The sequence below is a fragment of the Oryctolagus cuniculus genome, chromosome 15 (assembly GCF_964237555.1).
Source record: "Oryctolagus cuniculus chromosome 15, mOryCun1.1, whole genome shotgun sequence".
In the NCBI taxonomy this organism is placed as follows: Eukaryota; Metazoa; Chordata; class Mammalia; order Lagomorpha; family Leporidae; genus Oryctolagus; species Oryctolagus cuniculus.
In genome coordinates this window covers 65,845,613-65,853,378 of record NC_091446.1, presented here as the reverse complement: position 1 = coordinate 65,853,378, position 7,766 = coordinate 65,845,613, and positions in this window count along the sequence as shown.

Below are 7,766 nucleotides of genomic sequence, written 5' to 3'. Positions count from 1 at the left end.
GTTACACAGAGAGAGGGAGAGACAGACAGGTATCTTCTATCCACTGGTTCATTCCCCAAATGATTCTTTTTTTTTTTTTTTTTTTTGACAGGCAGAGTGGACAGTGAGAGAGAGAGACAGAGAGAAAGGTCTTCCTCTTCTTTTGCCGTTGGTTCAGTCCCCCAAATGGCTGGGCCCATCCGAAGCCAGGAGCCAGGTGCTTCTCCTGGTCTCTCATGGGGTGCAGGGCCCAAGCACTTGGACCATCCTCCACTGCCTTCCTGGGCCACAGCAGAGAGCTGGACTGGAAGAGGAGCAACCGGGACAGAATCTGGTGCCCCAGCCGGGACTAGAACCCAGGGTACCGGCGCCACAGGCGGAGGATTAACCAAGTGAGCCGTGGCGCCGGCCAATTCCCCAAATGATTCTAACAGCCAGGGTTGGGCCAGGCCAAAGCCAGGGGCCAGGAGCCAGGGCCAGCATGTGCAGAGTGTCATGCTTCTGTCACCATCATGCTCTCTAGAAGCTCTTCATTTTCCTATAGAAACACCCTACTCGTTAATCACTGAGTACCCAATCCCCCTCCATTCCACTTTCTCTCTCATGAATTTAATTACTCCAGGTACCTCACATAAGTAGGATCATACAGTGCACACTGGGCTTTTTGTGACCAGCTTACTTCACTCAGCATAATGTCCTCAAAGTTCATCGTGTGTCAGAATTTCCCACCTGGCACAGGTATGCGATAGAGCAGTTGAGATACCATTTGGGACACCTGTATCCCATACTGGAGTGCCAGCTACTCCCCTTCCAATGCAGCTTCTTACTAATGCACACCCAGGAGGGAAGCAGATGATGATGGCTCAAGTACTTGGGTCGCTGCTACCCATGTGGTAAACCTGGATTGGGTTCTGGGCTCCTGGTTGAGCCTGGCCTGTCCCTGGCTATTGCAGACATCTGGGGAGTGAACCAGCAGATGGGAGCTTTGTCTTTGTCTTTCTCACTCTCTCAAATATATACAATAAATAACATGATAATAATATTATTTGTATATCCCCACCGTACCCACTTTATGAAATGGTCCTGGGAACTATATTTTGGGAAACACTACTTCTCATACAGCACTTTTTTCATTCCATATGTTGGTCATTTCCTGGGCACAGGACTTTCTAATTTTCCCTGTCCTTTCCTTTAAAAGGGCTGAAATGCTGTGTTCTAAGGAAAATGAAATTTCTTGGAGTTCCTTTAACGTGAACTTATTTGAAGTCATCTAAGGACAGCACATGAGGCTTTGATGTGCAGGTATGCATTTTGCTGCCCTTGAGCCTGACCTGTGGGGGCTCCTATTTTGTTTCAGGAAATAATGAGACCAGTATGGCCTACTTCTGAGCACAAGGTGTTAGATTTTTGTTTTAATTAGTTTAACATGCATATATGTATATGTGTGTGTATATATATAGTCTTATTGTCGTATATATTATCATATATACATACATATTATCATATTTACATATATATATACTTATTTTCATTTATCTGAAAGCCAGAGTGAGAGAGAGAGAGAGAGAGAGAGAGCTTTTCTATCTACTAGCTCACTCTCCAAGTGCTCCTAACAGCCAAGACTAGACCAGGCCAAAATCAAGACCTCAGAACTCAATCCAGGTCTCCCATGTGGGTGGCAGGGACCCGAGTTCTTGAACCGTCACCTGCTGCCACCCAGTGTGTGCAGTGGCAAGAAGTGTGGAGTCAGGAACAGAGCTCAGGGCTTGAACCCAGTGACTGCGATGTAGCTTGTGCACACCCCAAGCAGCACCTAACTCCTGTGCCAAACGCTCACCCCAAGGTATTAGCTTCTTATGATTTATAAACCTGATTATCAGAAAGATGAGGATACGGATCCAAGAAAATATTCAGACCCACCAGGAAGGAAAAAACCCATCATTATTCTACACGATATAACTGTCTCCAATTAACTCAGGATGAGTGTCTTGTTACCGCACACAGAGCTCAGAGAAACATGCTGAAGGGGTCTTTCCTGTAAAACACATTTCACACTGACATCACTGAGGCCAACTTGTGATTTCCATCATCAGAGCTCAGGGCTCTGCTGCAGTTTCCATAAAGCTTGCCTTTGGCAGGGAGCTTACTGAACTGGGTGCACAACCTCTAAGTTAAGTGAAAGCGTGCATAGTCACTTTATTTGGATTCAGGAGAGGGTTCTGATCCACTTGTGGAGACAATAAGAGACCTTGTGGTCCTGCCTCTTGCCATCCCTATAGACAGCTGCTGTGCGGGGGAAAAACAGAGAACTTGTGCCTTCCTTCCCCTGGACAAGTGCTGCTGGACACCGGAAGGCGCTGCTGCTTCCAGAACATGGAGGACAGAACTGCAAGTGCCCGGGCCGGGGTGGAGGGGGGGGCAGCAGGGCATGGTCTACCTGGGGGGCTCCGCCCTGCTCCCCAGCTGTGGGGCAGCACCCCCGCCCTGGCATGGCCACACCCCCCCCAAACCTCCCCCATCTTTGGTCCTTGCCTCTGCAGGTTTTGGCTAGAAGAACTGTAGGGGCCCTACTGCCAGGGACAGGTTCTCCAGCTAATCTGAGTAGCCAGCAACTGAGAAGTGACTAAGGCAGAAACACACACACACACACACACACACACACACACACACGATCACTAATTTTGAAATGAAAAGGTTAAAACTTCCAGCTGGACTCTCTGAACGAATATTAGCCAGAAGTTTCTCTTCAGGGCTCCAGCAGTTTCGCTGCCTTTCTCTCTAGATCTGCTCGAGTGGGTGTGAAGGGGGAGGAAGGCACAGCTTGACACCTTTTGCTGCATTTGTCCTGAGCAGCTCTGCGACAGCGCAGGGACAGCCACAGCGCTGCCCTGACTCAGTCATTCCCACGCGCTCAGGGTTTGCTGTTCACACAGGGGTAATTCCTCTGAAGAAGTCGTGCTCCTCCTGGGAACACACTGGTGACCCTGCCTCTCCCCACTTGAAGGGCTGCAGTGCTGGTGTTGAGATGGCTGGTTCGTTCTGTTTCATCCACCTGGAAAACCTCTCCTTGTCTTCAACTGCAGATCTATATTTTACTTTTCACCTTTTTTTTTTTTTTAAGATTTGTTTATTTGAAAATCAGAGTTATAGGGGCCAGCGCTGTGGCGTAGTGGGTAAAGCCACCGCCTGCAGTGCCGGCATCCCATATGGGTGCCGGTTTGAGTCCCAGCTGCTCCGCTTCCTATCCAGCTCTCTGCTATGGCCTGGGCAAGCAGTGGCCCAAACCCTTGGACTCCTGCACCCACTTGGGAGACCTGAAAGAAGCTCCTGGCTCCTGGCTTTGGACTGGCCCAGCTCCAGCCATTGCAGCCAACTGGGGAGTGAACCAGTGGTGGAAGACCCCTCTCTCTCTGCCTCTCCTCTCTCTGTGTAACTCTGACTTTCAAGTAAAATAAATAAATCTTAAAAAAAAAGTCAGAGTTACAGAGATGAAGGGAGATACCCAGAGGGAGGGAGGGAGGGAGAGAGAGAGAAAGAGAGACAGAGAGAGAGAGAGAGGGAGAGAGGGAGAAAGAGGGCGTTTATCCTCTGGTCCACTCCCCAATTGGCAGCAATGGCCAGAGCTGGGCCAGGCCAAAGCCAGGAGCTGGGAGCTTCATCTGGGTCTCCCACGAGGGTGGAAGGTACCCAAACCCTTGGACAATCTTTCGCTGCTTTCCCAGGCACATTAGCAGGATCTGGATCAGAAATGAAGCACCTGGGACATGAACCGAAGTCCATATGGAGTGTCACCATCACAGGCAGTGGCTTTATCCACTACACCACAACGCTTGCCCCATCTTCATTTTATTTGAAAGGCAGAGAGACAGAGGAAGATCTTCCGGAACTCAATCCAGGTATCCCACGTGGATGGTAGAGACCCACGTTCTTTGAGTCCCGGCTGCTTCAGTTCCAACCCAGCTCCCTGCTAATGTGCCTGGGAAAGCAGTGCAAGATGGCCCAAGTACTTGGGTGCCTGCCACCCACGGGGAGACTGGGATGGAGTTCCAGGCTCATGACTTCAGCCTGGCCTAGCCCAGCCCAGCTATTGCAGCCACTTGGGGAGTGAACCAGTGGATGGACCAAGGCGTTCTCTTGGCTCTCAGGCCCTCCTCGTTCTGACAGGCATCATCAAGGCTTTGTCCTTGACCTTCCTCCCTCGTCTTCCTGCTGCTCTCCCCTGGGTGCAGACGACTCCTCATCGTGTCAATCTTCTCGCCCAGGGCCCGGGGGTACGTTCCTCACCGCCAGCTGGGTCCAGACTCAGATTCGGCTCTTTTCCTGAAAATCATGCCTCATCTGAAACAGAACGCTGCATTTTTCTCCCGAGTTTCTCTGCTCCTGGGAGAGCCGGCTAATGATGGTTATGTGCCAGAGGCCTTAGTCTCAAATCAGGCAGAAAGCAGGTGTGCTTTGCTTTTGTCTTTTTACAGAACCCAGAAGAAAGTCCACCCTTGTCATGTTCTCTCCCACTTACAGTATTCTTCTGTAACAAATACAACCACACTCTTTGATTATGTGTCTCTGTTCAGGCACAGCTTCTATCACACTTTGGGAGTACCTCAAAATGTTCATGGACAAAGGAATTAAAATGCAAGTTTATTTTGGTGTAAAAAAATTTGAAATCTGTACATACAAGAGGTCTTTGAAAAGTTTGTGGAAAATGTTATCATGAAAAAACCATGCTTGATTATCAAGAAATAACTTAGGAGACAGGCGTTTGGCCTAGTATTTAAGATGCTCGCATCCCACATTGGAATATGTGGGCTCGGTACTTACTCCAGGTCCTGACCCCAGCTTCCTGCTAACACAGATCCTGGGAGGCAGCCGTGCTGGCTCAAGCAGTGGGGTTCCTGCCACCCACACGGTAGATTTCAGTTGTGTTTCCAGCTCCTAGCTTGGTCTCCTGCCCCCCACCCCCCCCAGCCTTGGTCACTTAAGGTATTTGAGGCATGAAACGGGGGATGAGAGCTTGCTCACTCTGCCTCTCAAATAAATAAATAAAATTAAAGAGCAGTAACTTTGCAGAGCTGGCATTACCATAGCCTGGGGGATTGTGAGTGGAGCTCCGATTGGCTGAATTTGTTGCAGCCAGTTGTCTGAACCTCAGTGGGCTCTGGTAGTCACTCCTCCTCCAGCTCCCTGCCTTCCTGGTAAATGGCAGGATTGCATTTTTGGCCCTCTTGTGGCTGGGTGGGGCTGCGTAACTCCTTCTGGCAGATGAGTCCTGCTATCACTGGGCTCAAATCTGTGGATTCAATCAACTATGAATTGAAGATGTTTTTTAAAAAATGTGTTCTGAACATGTACAGACTTTTTTCCTTGTCATTGTTTCCTAGACAATATAGTCTCATAACTGTGTACATGACATTTATATTCTATTAGGTATTACAAGCAATGTAGAAATGATTTAAGATACACAGAAGAATGTGCACCAGTTATATGTAAATACTGTGCTATTTTACATAAGGGACTTGGGCATGCAAGACTTTTGGTATCCATAGGGGGTCTCAGAACCAGTCTCCCATGGTTACAGAAGGCCGACAGTGCCATGTGGGACTAGGTTGAAGTATTTCATTGTGCATGCAAGACCCTTACGAGGTCTCTTTTCCTTTGCCATGGCGACTGGCAACGTCTGAGATGACAGCTGCTTCCCCAGCCTGGGTCCCAGAATGAGGAGACATGACACAGCGGCTGCAGCCAACTGCCGATACACACAGAGTCTGGGTGAGGAACAAACCTGTGTTGCTATAAACCACTGAGGGCGGGGTCTGTAACATGACTTGTGCTCTCTAGCACCCTACATGTGTGAAAGGAAGCTCTGGTTAACACCCTTTTGCTGCTGGTGTGGTTTGAGAGGCACAGAGTCAGAGACAGAGCTCCCATCCACTGGTCCACTCCCAAAATGCCTGCCATGGCCAGGACTGGGCCAGGCCAAAGCTGGGAGCCAGGAGCACGATCCAGGTCTCCTACATTGCTGGCAGGGACCCAAATTCTTGAGCCATCACCTGCTGCTGGCTAGGGTCTGCAGTAGCAGGAACCTGAATCAGGCATCGAACCCAGGAACACTGATGTGGGTTGTCTTAACTGGTAGGTCAAATGTCTACCTCTGTTTGCACCTTTTATATTTCAAGAATGCATGCATTTATAAATAATTAGCTGGTGTTCCATTTCCATTAGCTTTGTAAATAAAATGCCCCCAAACAATAGGCTTCTCTTTAAACAATGGCTGAAAATACATGCACATTGATATCACACATTTTAGAGAAAATTAACCTGTGTGAAATCAGTGTGCTGTCCATCCTTACTGAATAAACAAATCAGGCTTATTTAAAGGGACCACACTTATGTTGAGTCCTCCTGCAACTGAAGCGGCCTCTGCCATCGCACACGCACTCCAGCAGCTGCTCGTTCCGCTGCCACCTCGGGCTCCTGGTTTCCATGGTCACTCACTTTGATAAAAGCAGCAGAGTTTCAAATGCTGTCACCCTCCAATCTTTCATCTTTCTCGTCTCTACACCAACCTGCCATGGGTTTCAAGTTAGAAGCACTCCTAGTGGTCACGAATCCACCTCTCCAACCCCAGGAGGGGAGCTGGTGAGAGCCATCAGCACAGAGCACACGCACCTGGGTTCCAGCCAAGGGCGGTTCTTGCAGATCCTAAGACAGAGCAGGCCTTGTTGGCTCAGCCTGGAACGCGGCTCCCTCTGCCTGGGCTGACGCCCCAGCCTTGGGTCCTGCCCACCCCTCTCCGGTTCTCTTGTCCCACACCTTTCCTCCGTAGCCCTCACTTTCTTAGAAAACACCGGCACTTTTCCAAGCTTGCTGTGTGTCTTGTTTCCTTCTCTCCTCTAGAATATGAGCCCCATCAAAAAAGGGAAGTTTGTCTATTTTTGTCAGTCTTGTATCTCAAGTAAAAACAACAGTGTCTGACACTAACAAGATGCTTAATAAATACTTGAATGAATCAACAGGGTGGGGCCCAGGGGCCAGAGAGCTTGATGGGGTCCCCGGATGCTGGTGGTCCCCCCGGCACCGCGGCTCACTAGGCTAATCCTCCGCCTTGCGGCGCCGGCACACCGGGTTCTAGTCCCGGTCGGGGCGCCGGATTCTGTCCCGGTTGCCCCTCTTCCAGGCCAGCTCTCTGCTGTGGCCAGGGAAGGCAGTGGAGGATGGCCCAAGTATTGGGTCCTGCACCCCATGGGAGACCAGGATAAGTACCTGGCTCCTGCCATCGGATCAGCACGGTGCACCGGCCGCAGTGCGCTGGCCGCGGCGGCCATTAGAGGGTGAACCAACAGCAAAGGAAGACCTTTCTCTCTCTCTCTCTCTCACTGTCCACTCTGCCTGTCAAAAAAAAAAAAAAAAAAAAAAAAGAAAAGAAATAAAGCAGTTAAATAAGAAAACTTGTTAAACTTGATCGATAGTAGCAGCTCACAAATCAGAGAAGGCAGCATAAAATGACGTTCAGAATGTAATTTTTATATGAATTTCATGACAAAATCAGCCAGTGTTGGACTGCTGCAAAGTTTCTTGAGCTGTTACCATACCCACGGCATCTCTCCTGAGTGTGGACTGCCCTCTCCTCTCCGAGTCCAGCTGACCCCAGCCCTGTTGCTCAGCCCTCTGCAACCTGCTCTCTGCTTAGAAGCATCCCTTCCTCAGAGCACTAGGAAGTTCCGAATTTCAGTTCTTCCCCCGTTATCTGTTCTCAGCACCTGCCATGGGGGGTGCCGGCACGCCAGGTT